Source organism: Psammomys obesus, unplaced genomic scaffold (genome assembly GCF_907164565.1).
Source record: "Psammomys obesus unplaced genomic scaffold, mPsaObe1.curated_primary_1811, whole genome shotgun sequence".
NCBI classification, from domain to species: Eukaryota; Metazoa; Chordata; class Mammalia; order Rodentia; family Muridae; genus Psammomys; species Psammomys obesus.
In genome coordinates this window covers 1,314,809-1,330,666 of record NW_026596460.1, presented here as the reverse complement: position 1 = coordinate 1,330,666, position 15,858 = coordinate 1,314,809, and the positions used below count along the sequence as shown (strand labels likewise).

Sequence of the window (15,858 nt, the reverse complement as noted above, 5' to 3'; positions counted from 1 at the left end):
CAATAGGAAAAACCACAGAGAGCTTATGAAGCACATAATATTCTCACTGAAATCTCCTGGAATTGAATGACAGTTACAATAAGGTACATGAAGAGAAACACTAATGGAAACTAGGCATTTTTCCCAGGGATGCTTTTACTCCTCACACATGCAGGTGCATGCACTCTCTGTGTGATTCATTTCTGCACAGTGCTCCAGGAAACCAGACTTTATTTTTTTTCCTGGCTTCAAGAAGAGGATGAGGTTAAAGATGCATCAAAGGATAGAAATAGCCCAGTTGTTTTGTTCATAAATGGCTTTTACTCAGTATATGCAAGCTTAGCTGTACAATTTTTAGAACGGAATGCTGAAAGAGAGGAGAGGTGGCAGGGGAATGTGGCATATTCAGAATTTTTATTTCAGTTAAAGTAAAAAATGTGTTATTGGTTTACATCTTTTCAAACAGAAAAGTAATTTTAATTGCATTGCAAAATAAACCAAATAAACATTGATTTAATTGCTTTGCCTGAAAAGAAACACTCTTCCAACAAAAGGAAAGCTTAATTTGTCTTTGGACAAATGGTGGCTGGAAAGAAAAATGCTAAAAGTCTAGTACAACTTTTTATTTCTGTAGAAATACTTCCAGATTGTTCGATACCACAATGAACCCTCAGGTCTTCACCCAACACCTGAAAATTATGACTTCTCAGTAAATGTTTGTTAAATGACTTAACTCTTTCTAACCTTATGGCATATATGTGCAATTAGTAAAAGTGTTTTGAATACTATTTGCTATCTTAGTCTTTCAAATACAAATGTAGGGCAAGGCCCTCATATGCCCTTTTTAGTCTCCTTCTCATTTAATAATTAAAATCGGCAAGACAGTTAGCATTACATAAATTGCAATTGACTGCATTGCTATCCTATTCTACTCTGGAAGACAGGATTCATATTATAATAAACACTTTGTTGCAAATGTAATTACCAGTTATTATTCAGTTTGTTCTATATGAACAACCACTTCATGTTATATTGGTTTCTAGAGGCCATTTATAAATCAAAATCTCTCTTTTGTGGACTGCCATAATTCACATAAAATACAGACTTATGCTTTAGAGAGATAAAACCTGAACAAAATGATCTCCACTATTTCATTACCTGCTCATGTGCTATCTGATTTTCTAAGGTTATATTTGACCTTATATGTGATAGAGGTGAAAGTGAAAACTAGAAACTTACAGTCAGAAACCTCCTTCTACTTGTTCTCATATTCCTGTATTCCATAATGTCACACTCTGCAAAAAAACAAAAACAAGATTCAATAATGGCATGATCAATCAACTTATACATAAAATAGAGACTTTAAGCTAATAAAATTCTTACTTAAATATCTGACTTTTCTAATTCTCACAAAAGTCAACCCCATCTTCAGTGAGCTTTCTGAGAGTGGAGAAGCATGTAAAGTAACTTTCACTTAGTGGTATTTCTAGTTGTATATTTAAATGTACACATATGTACTTCTAGATGCATTTGAAACAGGATCTTGCTATATAGCTCAGGCCATCTTTCAACTAAAAGTCCTCTTGCCCCAGATAAATTTTGTCCCTCTCTGAGGTCAATATTTGCCAGTGTTAGATAATATTCCATTGGGGGAGAGATTTACATGAAAACAAATAAACATACATGGAAAAATTCAACCCACACTGGCACTCATTTAACAAGAACTTAAATTGGAAACTCTTGTTTTGTGTATATGGGTGTGATCTGTGTCAATCTTGCTGTATTGGGGCAATTAACTGTAATTCATGTTGATGAGCCCAGCCTACTACATAGAAGAATATTTGTTCCACCTTAAAAATCAAAGAAAAGCTGTCAGGAGACTGAAAGCAGGGAGCGTTCAGGCTGAAGGGAGCCATGCATGTAACAGTAGATTCGGGAGAAGGGAGCCCAGTCTCTAATTGCTGCGTGAAATCCCTGAGTGGGCTAGTGTGAGCAACTGCAAAGGCACTGATGGTAACCATTCTTCATTTATGCCTTATCTGGACAGCAAAAATTTCTTCCTGCCAACTGGCCACAAATCATGTCTATATGCCATATAAGCCATTCAATAATGGATCGATTCACCTTTCCTCCAACCGCAAAGGTGATATCTTCCTCTTCTTTTGGGTCCTGTCTAGTTTTCACATGCTTAGGTCTGATACACATGAACTGTGATTTCTACACATATGCCCTTATAACCTATTTTTCTTTACATTGAAAACTTCTAGGAGCGTTGGGGTTGGTCCTAGTATCACACTGTCACTTAAACCTGCACCATTTGAGCCTTTTTCATCAACTACCTTTGTGTTGCTTGATAAAATGGACTTTCTTTTTTGATTCTCCACTGGCGTCCATTTGATACTATTAATCAGCGTTCCTTTCCTAAGACAATGTCCAGAATTTATTTCCATGTCACGACAAATATTTTTCTCTTGTTTTGTTGGCCTCTTTAGGTTTTACCAATTTTCTTTTGTAGACTATTTCTTCTTACTCTTTGGAAAAAAAGGGCATCATGTCAGTGAAAGATTCTTTCCTCTTTGGGGCGATCTCATATCACCCATATCAAGGATCCAATTTCTGTGTCTCTGGACACAGATGTAAATGTTCACTCAAGGTCTGTATTTTAAATCAATTTTTCTCTAAAAAAAAAAAAAAAAAAAAAAAAAAAAAAAAAAAAAAAAAAAAAAACAAAAAAAAACAAGTACCTTAAATATATTTAACATATTTATGACATGAAATCTGCCCTATTTTTCTTGTTTTCTATGTAGGGAATTATACAAATGTCTATCTTAATGTTTTGGGTAAAGAAATCATGAAAACTTAATTTTTAAAATGCGTACAGCAAGCTTATTCTTCATCAGCTCTTGGAAACTATTCTCTTGCAGTGCAGAATGTTCCCTTGGCAGCCCTGGTGCCTACCCACATAGTGGCAATAGCACCCCTTCAAGTGGCGATAACCAAACTGTGCCTAGACAGCGCCGGTTATAACCTGAAAAACCAGCAGCTAGGGGAGAGGGGAGACTAATAACTCCATCTGTGCAGAAGCTCGGATTTGGGGTAAACACAGTGCCAGTGATGCCTAAGAGACAAACTATCCCGAGATCGTGATGAGGTTTTTCCAAAGATAATGAGAAAAGACCTTTAACTAAGGGTAGGAAAATGCGACCTCAATATTGAGTGAAGTCTCAATTCAAGTGTTTACCTGAGATAAGTAATAGTGACTATTATTTATAAACTGCCATCATTCCATTCTGGTGACATAGCCAACATGTAACCAGATAGAAATAGAGCTAGCAGGCTGATAAACTAATGTCAGTTTCACATTATATAAAGTGTAAAGTTTCTCATGTGTACATCATAAACTCTGTGGTGAAGATTTGCTCAGGAAGAACTGAGGCACCATGATCTGGCCTTGCTGGTATTTCCAGATCTCTCCACACCATTTCTCCTCTTGCCCTTCAGCTTCAAACCCCCATAACACCATTCCCCAACATCATATGATCTTCGTAGACACACACACTTCAGTGAGTTACACACCACAGTGTACAGCACAGCCTCGGTGTCACATCCTCATCAGAGCCTCTTCGGGAACCCCATAACTTTTAACATACTTCTGTGAAAGGGCATCCGTTCCCTTCATATGAACTGACCTGTTTACTATTATAGGTACTCATGTAATATTTGAATGTTGTTAATCACACTTAGTGTCTCAGAGTGCAGAAATCTACCTTATGAACACTGATGCAAAAATACTTAACAAATTACTTGCAAACCGAATACAAGATCACATCAAAGATATCACCTACCATGACCAAGTAGACCATCCCAGGTATGCAGGGGTGGTTCAATATACGGAAATCCATCAATGTGATCCACCATATTAACAAACTGAAAGAAAAAAAAAACACATGATACTCTCCCTAGATGCTGAAAAAGCATTTGACAAAATCAAACATCCATTCATTTTTAAAGTATTGGAAAGATCAGGGATACAAGGCACATATCTAAACATAGTAAAGGCAATATACAGCAAGTCTATACCCAACATCAAACTGAATGGAGAGAAATTTAAAACAATCCCACTGAAATCAGGGACAAGACAAGGCTGCCCACTCTCTCCATATCTCTTCAACATAGTGCTGGAAGTTCTTACTAGAGCACTAAGACAGTTGAAGGAGATCAAGGGGATACATATTGGAAAGGAAGAAGTCAAATTATCACTATTTGCAGGTGATATGATAGTATACATGAGTGACCCCAAAACTCTACCAGGGAACTCATACAGCTGATAAGCATCTTCAGCAAAGTGGCCAGATACAAAATTAACTCAAACAAACCAAGGACTATCCGTGGAGATAACCTAGAACCCTGACAATGCAGCCACTTCTGATGAGAACTGATAGACTAAGATCAGAAAGAAGGAGAGGAGGACCTCCCGTATCAGTGGACTTGGGGAGAGGCATGCATGCAGAATGGGGGAGGGGGGACCAGGAGAGGAGGAGGGAGGGGCTTATGGGAAGATACAAAATAAATAAAGTGTAATTAATAAAAGTTAAAAAAATCAGTAGCACTCCTGTATACAAAAGACAAAAGGGCTGAGAAAGAAATTAGAGAAACAACACCCTTCATAATAGCCACAAATGACATAAAGTACCTTGGTGTAACCCTAACCAAGCAAGTCAAAGACTTGTATGAAAAAAATTTCAAGTCTCTGAAGAAAGAATTAGAAGAAGATATGAGAAGATGGAAAGATCTCCCATGCTCATGGCTTGGCAGGATTAACATAGTAAAAATGGCCATCTTACCAAAAGCAATCTACAGATTTAATGCAATTCCCATCAAATTGCCAACACAATTCTTTACAGATCTGAAAAGAAAAATTCTCAACTTCGTATGGAATAACAAGAAACCCAGAATTGCTAAAACAATCCCCTACAATAAAAGATCTTCTGGAGGTATCTCCATCCCTGATCTCAAACTATAGAGCAACAGTTAAAAAAAACTGCATGGTACTGGCATAGAAACAGAATGGTGGATCAATGGAACTGAACAGAAGACCCAGAAATAAACCCACACACTTACAGACACCTGATTTTTTACAAAGATGCCAAAACCATACAATGGAAAAAGATAGCATCTTCAACAAATGGTGCTGGTCCAACTGGATGTCTACATGTAGAAAAATGCAAATAGATCCATACTTATCACCCTGCACAAAACTGAAGTCCAAGTGGATCAAAGACCTCAACATAAAACCAGACACATTAAATCGGCTAGAAAAAAAAAGTGGAGAATACCCTCGAACTCATTGGTACAGGAGAAAACTTCTTAAACAGAATACCAACAGCACAGGCTCTAAGAGCAACAATCAATAAATGGGACCTCATGAAACTGAAAAGCTTCTGTAAAGCAAAGGACACTGTCCTCAAAACAAAGCGACTGCCTACAGACTGGGAAAGAATCTTCACCAACCCTTTATTTGACAGAGGACTCATATCCAGTATATATAAAGAACTAAAGAAGATGAAAAGCAGCAAACCAAGTAATCCACTTAAAAAATGGGGAACAGAGCTAAACAGAGAACTCTCTGTAGAGGAATATTGAATGGCAGAGAAGCATTTAAAGAAATACTCAACCTCATTAGCCATTAGGGAAATGCAAATCAAAACAACCCTGAGATTTCACCTTACACCCATCAGAATGGCCAAGATGAAAAACTCAAGTGACAACACATGCTGGAGAGGTTGTGGAGAAAGGGGAACACTTCTCCACTGCTGGTGGGAATGTAAACTTGTACAACCACTCTGGAAATCAATCTGGCACTTTCTCAGACAACTAGGAATAGTGCTTCCTCAAGATCCAGCCATACCACTCCTAGGTATATATCCAAAAGAGGCTCAAGTACACAAGAAGGACATTTGCTCAACCATGTTTGTAGCAGCTTTATTTGTAATAGCCAGAAGCTGGAAACAGCCCAAATGCCCCCCAACTGAAGAGTGGATGCAGAAATTGTGGTACATCTATACAATGGAGTATTATTCAGCAATGAAAAATGAGGAAATCATGAAATTTGCAGGTAAATGGTGGGACCTGGAAAGGATCATCCTGAGTGAATTGTCCCAGAAGCAAAAAGACACACACAGTATATACTCACTCATATAAACATACAACATAGGATAAAACCGCTAAAATCTGTACATCTAAACAAACTAAGCAAAAGAGAGGACCCTAACTAAAATGCTCAATCCCCATCCTGAAAGGCAAAGAGGATGGACATCAGAAGAAGAAGAAAAGAGGAAACAACCTAGGAACCTGCCACAGAGGGCCTCTGAAAGCCTCTGCCCTGCAGACTATCAAAGCACATGTTGAGCCTGATGGCCAACTGTTGGGCAGAGTGAATGGAATTTTAGGTAAGAAGTGGGAAATAGCAAGAGCTGGAGAGGACAGGAACTCCACAAGGAGAGCAACAGAACAAGAAAATTTGAACACAGGGAACTTCCCAGAGACTCATACTCCAACCAAGGACTATTCATGGAGATAACCAAAACCCCTGCACAGATGTAGCCCATGGCAGTTCAGTGTCCAAGTGGGTTTCATAGTAATGGGAAGAGAGACTGCCTCTGACATAATCTGATTGGCCTTCTCTTTGAGCACCTCTCCCTAAGTGGGAGCAGCCTTACCAGGCCACTGAAGATGACAATGCTGCCACTTCTGATGAGAACTGATAGACTAAGATCAGAAAGAAGGAGAAGAGGACCTCTCCTATCAGTGGACTTGGTGAGGGGCATGCATGCAGAAAATGTGGAAGGGTGGGATCGGGAGGGGAGGAGGGAGGGGCTTATGGGGGGTACAAAATGAATAAAGTGTAATTAATAAAAGTTAAATTATAAATTAAAAACAAATCCTAATTCCTTTGCAGCCACATATGTGACTGTCCTTAAGGCATGTGCTATCAGACACTTGGCCTGTGAGGAGCACGAGGCATTCTTGAAGCTGCCTGTGTTACATTCCTGATACTTTGACCATAGCCAAACATAAAAACGTCCTCTGTGTTGTGCTACTTTGGATGTATCATAGTTCTGATGTCATCCATCCTCTTCCATAGTAGTTTGTTCAGAGTTTTTACCTGTTCTCAGGATGACTAGTTTATATTCATTTTAAGACAAACCAGCTGTACAACCAATGTTTTATGCGCTATTTTCAGTCTGCCCCACACAATGTCATGAGTTTGAAAGTAAAAATTCGATTGTAAATGATTGGGTCAGGGATCTGGGAATTCACGGTAGTTTACTTTGCCTCTGAGCTACCTTTGGGCAATTCCTCTTGAACACACAGGCGTCACGTTTACCTTGTGTATCAGCCAGGAGACCTTTTCGGTGGGATGTTGAGGACCAATTTTGACGTTTGTTCTAAAAGGTCAAGTTAGGAATTTTGTCCTTAGCTTAGCATTGCTGTAAAGTTTCCGACCTAGCTTTGAAGTTTTCATATTTTCCCCAGCAGTGGCAATGTGTGCTAAACTGTCTTTCTCCTCCATGTCCTACAAACTATAACTCAATGGCATGTGCCTCTGGGTGTTTTGAAACTGCCTGTGGGTAGATGGAACTGTGTTCATATCCAGAACTCTGTGAATATCCGACAGATTGGAAATGTCAAAATCTAAAAGCAACTTATTTTCTTTGATATGTCTTCATGTTTTATAACCCAAGTAGGAACAATGACAAAATTTTGACATGTTCAAACATTCCAGAACCTTGAAACCAGCAGATAGAAATGCTTTGTTGCCATTTAAAAATAATACAGGTATTTTAGAGTGCTGGGAAACGTGTCATACTCTACAGCTGTGCTTGTCATCAGTCCACTAAATAATATAAACCTAATTGAAAAAAGAAAAGGAGCAATATTGAACCATGCCGAACGAAGGTCACAGAGTTTTCAAGGTTGAGCTGAGAACAGAAAATGGAGAAATTGCTCTTGGTGACTACTTGACAGGGTTCAAGGTTATGTTGTTGCTCCAGTTCTCAGTAGTTGTGGCTTCATCTGCCACAATTGTGAAGCTTAATGTAATACTTTAAACAAAGCCTTTCTCTTCTAGACAGTAATTATTTTTGAATCAATGCAATGAAAATGGCATCTTATGTTTGATCACTAGAAAACTCAACTCATTTTCCCATATGTGAGCCACTTTAAACAGTATAAGTTTATTATAAAATCAAATTGAAATGTTTCCATCCAAGGCAGAGATTGAATATTTATAATGTTTGAATATTCAAAGTTTTTCCTCTTATTTCTATATTAAACTTGAATTGTCTCTCAACTTTCAAGAAAAAAATAAATGCATACATTCATATTTAAAGGCTCATAGGAATGCCTATCAGCCTGTGTCTGCATGTATACTTTTAACAGATATATTGAAATGAAGTAACATTTGCTCTACCTATAATTTATCACTTTGTCCATATTAATGAGGACAAATGACAAGGACTGGGTAAAGTTACTGCCAATTATCTCAAAGACTATCATTATGTCATTTGTTTCGTCTTTCTAATTTTGTGGCTTCAGGTGCACACAAGGTACCGAGTCTGGAAAATCATAGCCCTTCAGGTAAATTAACCATGTTTTTTTGTGCACTGTGACCATAATGTGGGCTGCTGAGTACTTACCCCTACTTTCCTTCTTTTGAATACAACAACAGCCAAAAAATAAGAGTGTCTCTTTTGTTAATTATATATACCATACACTACCATATCTAATTTGTTATTCTATGTGGAAAAGGAGGACGAAATAATAGAATCTTGGGAGTTTTCAGATATTCTCAATAGCTTCATGCTCAGTCTTTTCTGATGGAAACTGAAAATAAGAGTGAATTTTATTGCGTCATCTACAGGAAATTCTGAAGGGAATGTTTTGTATGATTCAATATCTCAGTGTGTTTTCTGTTCTGTGACAGAGCACATGAAATGGGATAACTTACAAAGAACAAAAGTTAGTTCAGCCCACGGGGTAGGCTAAGATGAAGTACAGAAGCCTGGCACCAGTGTTACCTGCATCCAAGAGAGGAGCTGCCCATTCTTCTGATGATGATAAGAAAATATCATGAGTCAGTTATGTTATGTACTACTTCTTAATAAATTTAGCACTTGGTGAGGAATTCATGTTGGGTCACAGTGTGGTGTGGAGCATCACGGTTATCAAAGAGAGCTTTTGCCATCTCAGATCTCTCCTCTTCCTCCTCCCCTCCTTCTCTCTCCCCTTCTTGTTCTTGTATTCTTATTCTAAAGCCAGGAATGCCACTTTGCTCTCTGACTCCACTACTTCATTTATCCCATTTATCTTTTGAAGAACCTCCAACTCTAAATCTCATTAGCATGTGAATGTAGGAACTCAGTTCCTTCCACGTGAACTTTGGGGATGTACATTGGAAATTAAACATGTTTTTACACATGTGAAATTCCAGGATATCACGATGTAGATTTATTATTCTTAAAGATGTTAAAAAATTATTTTATGTATGTGTTGACCTGTATGTATGCATGTTCACCTTGTGCTCAAAGTGGTCAGAAGAGAGCACCAGATTTCCTGGAACTACAGTTAGAGATGGGTGTGAGCCATAGAAAAAGTGCTAGGAACTGAACCCAGGTCCTCTGTAAGAGCAGTAAGTTGCTTAACAACTACACCATTTTTTCAGCCTCTCACTATGCAAATTTCTCTATTGTTTTATTTCTTTTTATTTATTTGAATTTATTCACCTTGTATCCCAGCTGTAGCCTCCTCCCTCATCCCTTCCCCAGCCCGCTCTCCCTCCCTCCCTCTTCTCCTCCCATGCTCCTCCCTCAGTCCACTCATAGGAGAGGTCCTCCTCCCCTATCCTATGACCCTAGTCTATCAGGTCTCATCAGAAGTGGCTGCAGTGTCTTCCTCTGTGGCCTGGTAAGGCTGTTTCCCCCTCTGGGTGAGGTGATCAAAGAGCCATCCACTGAGTTCATGTCAGAGGCAGTCCCTGTTCCCATTACTAGGGAACTCACATGGACACTGAGCTGCCATGGGCTACATCTGTGAAGGGGTTCTAGGTTATCTCCATGCATGGTTCTTGTTTGGAGTATCAGTCTTCCCGGGCCCAGATTTTTTGGCTCTGTTGTTCTCCTTGTGGAGCTCCTGTCCTCTCCAGGTCTTTCTATCTCCCCCTTCTTTCATAAGATTCCCTGCATTCTGCCCAGAGTTTGGCTATGAGTCCCAGCATCTGCTTTGATACCCTGCTGGGTGAAATTTCTTGATTTTTAAGGAAAAATTCCACTCAGAATATGCAAGTTTTGGCATAATACAGAGGTAGAGCTCACTGCAGATTGGAAACCTATAAATCACCATGAGGTATTATTAAAATGATAACTCTGTGTGAGGATGGCAGTGCCAGCTATCCCAGCAATGGTAAGTTCTCTACCACCTTAGAACTCTACATCTTAAAAAAAAAAAAATGAGTAGTATTAAATGGACCAGATCAACTAGAGTATTAGATTTGGTCTGACTATTGGTTTCTTCTCATCACTGCTACACAATATATGAAAGAAACAAATTAAGGAAGGAAAGGTTCATTTTTATTCAAAGTGTGAGGTTCCCCATTTCATCACTGTGGGGAAGGCATAGCAGAGGGAGCTGATTCACAGTTCTTTACATAAGCAGATGGGAACAGAAGCAAGATTGGTCTACAGCCATCAACTCCTACTTTTTCAGTGACTGTCATATATCCTGAAGTTAGACTCTAAAGCTTCCACAGCCTCCCAAACCCAGCATTAGTCAAATATATGAGAATATAAGGACATTTCACATTTAAAGTAGAGTATTTGAATTAGCATTTTAACATAATTTTTCCAAACCATAATCCTTACTAGTTTAGCTTTTGGTTTTTAAAAAAAAAAAGCTTTTATTGATTCTTTTTGAATTTCACATCATATGCCCCAATCTCCCCCATCTCTCCATCCCTTTGTACCTGCCCTTTGCCTCTGCAACCTTACCACCAAAAGAAAAAAACATAGAAGAAGCTGTAGCATGTCATATTGTGTCCCACAGTATACACTTTATCCACACTTTTTTACTTGCTAATGTTCATTGCAATGGGTCTGGTCTGAAGATTTCTGGCTTCTGAGATACCATCAATATTGGAGCCTCACCAGGCCTCCTTCCAGTTATCCTGTTTTTGCCCTGTGTCATGGAGATCCTACAGCATTAGATCAGCAGGACTGGCTCTTTCATATCTTCCAACCATTCACCCCAATCTGATATAGATTTTGGGGTGGGCCAACTCAGAGTCCTGGATCAGGCTTGGGTGCTAGCTGAGCTGGTCAGTGCACAGCTCTCCCTTATTTGCACCACCAGGGTGAGCTCTCCGGTACTGCTCCTACTCAGCTACCCAATGCCAGCATTGGCAGAAGGCTGGGTCAACTCTTCTGCTCTCCTGCTCTTACCTACTCACCTGCACCCAGGACACCAAGGCTAGCTCACTGGAGCCCGGGGGAGGGGGAGTGACGTTCACTCTTCCAAGTGTGTCATCCTGCAAGGAGCTGGACCAGCTCTTCCTTTCTGGCCCCCCAGTGCCTTCACCACCAGGAACAGCTCCGCTGTGTTGCCTAGGTGAGGTGCACGCCCAGCTCTCCAGAGACCTACAGCCAGTAAAGGGGCTGGGCTAGCTCTCCCGTTCCCCTGCCCTCCAGGCCAACTGCTATAAGTGTGTGGGGGGGCATCACTCCTGTACCCACATTCCCTCGTGGCAGATAAGTGACAAGTGACGGGGCCAGCTCTCCCACACTCTTGCTCCTAGCCCTGGCTCCCCATGCCCCCTCAACCAAGGCCAGCCCTACTTTGCCGCCCAGGTGAGATGCAGGTCTTGATCTCCCAAATAGTTAGAGTCGGGGAGGGCCAGCATCTTCACTCTCATGATCCAGGTGTCAGGTCTCCCAACTGCCTCAGGCAAGGCATGGGAGGTCTGAAGGCATCTCCCAAGCTTCTTGAGGGCAGAGGATTAATGGGGCTGCATACCCTAGCCCCTGCTCCCGGGCCATGTCTTCTGTTCTACTCAGGTGAGGTGCAGGACCTGCTCTCCCATGTGTTGCCGTAGGTAAGAGGTGGAGCCAGGCAAAGGGCAGGGCCAGCTCACCTGATTTCATGGCCAGCAGTCCTGACTGCCACAGGCAGCGAGGGTGGAGGACAGGGGGCATCACTCCCCACACCCACGCCACCCCAGGCTGAAGAGTGGCTAGGCCAACGTCTCTCCCATGCTATCGCCCTTGGGGCTGGTTTGTCTGCGCCCCCATCACCAGGATTAGCTCTATTATACTGTCCAAGTTCAGTGCAGGACTCATTCTCCTGAGTGCTGCAGCTCGTGAGGGGCAGAGATAGCACTCCTGTGCTCATGACACTGGGGCAGCTTTCCAGACTACCAGAGGTGGCAAAGGGTAGAGGGAGAATGTATCACCTCTGTGCCTGTGACAGCCCATGGCAGATGAGTGGTGGAGTCATCTCTCCCACCCTCATGCCACCGGAGCAGCTCATCTATACCCTTGTCACCTGGGCCAGCTTCACTGTGCTTCCTGTGGGAGGCATAGGGCTGGCTTTGCCAAGTACTGCCACTGGCCAGAGGTGAGGCCATCTTTCCAGAGCACCGCATCCAGTGAGGGGCGGAGCCAGTTTTGCACATCACCTGGACAACCTTGTGATCCCCAGAAGCTGCCCCAACCACATCCCCATGTTGACTAGTGGTATTATGAGCCACAGACATTGACACTGACCCCTGCGACTGCGTAGCCACAGACCCAGACATGGCACTTAGTGGCAGCTTGGGCTGGAACCTCACCACAGCCCCAGGAGATGGGACTAGCCACTCAAAACAGGGTGCTCCTCTCCACCCTCCAGTCTCCAGTTCGATCTGTCCTCATAATGCTCCAGCTGCTCCACTTCTGTTTGTCTCCCAGCTGCCCAGTGCATACTCGCACATAGTGGTGCTTCCTACTCTGCGAAGGCCCTAGGTAACATCCTCCCAACAAGCGGTACTGTGGCCCGCCTGTTCCATGCGCAGGAGGGCAGACCCATAGGTGGCATGTCTTCCTCTGCCCATACTATGCTGGCTGGATTTGGATTTTATTTGATTTTTTAAAAAGTAAAAGAAAAATAAATGTTGGTTTTTTGAGACAGGGTTTCTCTGTGTAGGCTTGGCTGTCCTGGACTCGCTTTGTAGACCAGGCTAGCCTTGAACTCACAGGTATCAGCCTGCCTCTGCCTCCCTGAGTGCTGCGATTAAAGGCGTTCACCACCATGCCTGGCTTTGATTTGTTTTTTATGCATCCTAGGCATAAAACAGACCAAGTGAGGCATCACGCAGAATGAACAAAGGACTACCATCTGCTCAGTCCCTGACTGATATAAGAACACCACCAACAACAAGGTGTCTCTTTGCTCATCGCCAAGGGCAAGGAGTTTTTTTTTTTTTTTTTTTTTATCATGATTATATACATGGCCACAGCAGTAGGAGCTTGTACATCGTGTGTTCCTCACATCTTGGTGAATCAGAGGCTGAAGGATTTAGTAAGAGGCCCTGCTTGGCAGTAACTCTCATTGCCTGACCCCTAGCAAATCACTTCCTGTTGCTAGGCTCCATCTCCTAAATGAATTACAACTCCCAAAACAGCAACAGCAGCTGGGAAACAAGGATCCACACACATGAGGCTGTGGAACACATTTCACATCCAAGCCATAACACCAGGAATGCAAATCAAGTGCAATGAAATTACACATGGATCATGAAGGCTATTACAAAAAGACAGAAGACAGTACATGAAGGCTAAGATTTAGAGAAAAGGGAACCCCTGTTAACTGCTGATGGGAATGTTTTGAGGAAGTGGCATTAAAATTACTCAAAAAGTTAAAAATATAATTGCCAGATGATATAGTAATACCACTGCAGGGAATATATCAAAGGAATCAGGACTTAAGAGACACTAAAATTTATATATATATATATATATATATATATATATATATATATATATATATATATATATATATAATTATGTTCAATGAAGTGTAATTCCCAAATTCCCAATAGATAAGCTATGGGAAAAGTCCTATGTGGTCCAGGTAAAGAAAATGTCAAACTATGTTCTCTTAAAAACTAAGGACATCTGTTACTGATGAGAATGTGGAGACCCTGGAGGACATTATGCTAAGTGAAACAAATAAGCAGAGAAAGACTTGATGATTCATCTCAGTTGTGTTTGGGGTAAAACTTAGAGAAGCAGAAATGGATGAGGAAATAGGTCAGTCAAAAGGGTTCAAACTGTCTGCTATAAGATGAAACTCTAGAGCTTTAATGGACAGCTTTATGGTGGTTGTTGATAATAATACACACTTCATTTGCGACATAGGTATTTTGAACACCCCACAGACATGTAATTGTGTGAGATGGTAGGTGTGCTGATTCACTTCACTGTGTAGGGCACCAAGCATAAAGTGTTTTTGACAGCTGTTCTTTAAAAGCCTGAAGGAAACACATGCAGATTCTAGTACACCGATACAAGCTGAAAACTTTATTCATTTTGGAAACTAACACTTTTCTTCCCGATGAAAGAAAGGGTAGACCTTAATATGGTGGATTTTGTAGGGAAGACAGGGACTGTTTCAGACTGGAGAGAGAGACTTCGTACCCTGAGTCCAGATTTAAATGTGGGATTGCAAACAGCTTGCCTGGAAATCCTGAAATTTTAATGAGCAACATCTACATTCCCCATCCATAAATGCTCCAACTATTTGGTAGCAGAGAGGCTAGTTGTAATTCTATTCCAGGAAGACTGTTTCCTCCAAGAAGCAGAGTTCTGCCAACTATGTTTGTTTGCTCCTCAATTCAGGTTCCTGCTTTTTTCTCTTTTGGATCTCAGCCTCCCATCCACCGTTCTCATTCTCTATTCCGACTGAATAGAGAACACCATCTTGGTTTTGTTCCCATCTTCAAAGAAAATATACCAAAGCAAGGACATCAATCACCTTTTTGAAAGTCTCTGCAAAATTATTATTTATGTGTCAGCGGTGAATCTATTCCACCCTTTAAAGGACAGAATGGTTAGATTAGAAACATGGTTAAACAAACACAGCTGTCATTAACCTTGTCACTTTTCCAGCAAAGAAAAACAGTATGACAACTGGCAAAAGCCAGCGGCAATTTAGAGTATAAAAGATCAACAGTGTAAACCCCCAGACAGAATAAACTGAGGTGCCAAAGTCTCTGCACAGGTTGGAAATAATTTTCTGCAAACAATTATTACCCTCTCTTAAAATGGAAATCAATAAGAGCACTTAAGAAAATGTATAGAGAATTTCACACCTTAAAGTAGCCTCTTTTATTTTATAGAGAAAGAACTTAACTTGTATAAAACCCTGAAGCCTATTCTTTTCTTTTTAGACTGATGTGGTTTTTGTTTGGTTTGGTGTTGTTTTGTTTTGGTTGTTTGGTTTTTGTTTGTTTGTTTTACTGATGTCACAGTAAAGTGAAAAATAACCAGATTTTATAGAGTAGGTCTACATAGGTTACTTATTATTAAATCTTCCTCAGAAACGTCACTTTCAACCAGAAAAAAGAAATAATTGAACAAGGATGGGAGAGAAACACTGACAGAAGTTCAATTCTGAACACCTACGTGGTACTCCAATTCTGGGAGGTGTGATTCCCCTTTAACTCTAAAGGGGACCATACATTCACATGACACACATATGTATGTACAGGCAACCATTCTCACATATGAAATATGAATCTTTTTCAAAAGTACTGAAACGAAGCTATGGCCTTAACAATTGTGATATAAG

At 40.8% G+C, this 15,858-nt stretch overlaps 1 protein-coding gene and 1 pseudogene across 1 annotated transcript in view; one reads left to right on the top strand and one right to left on the bottom strand.

The window, feature by feature from the left end:
• The window catches only part of Cntnap2 (contactin associated protein 2), a 2,205,170-nt gene that overhangs the window by 1,234,188 nt on the left and 955,124 nt on the right, over nt 1-15,858 (top strand).
• LOC129669981 (small nucleolar RNA SNORA48) lies at nt 13,340-13,474 on the bottom strand (annotated as a pseudogene).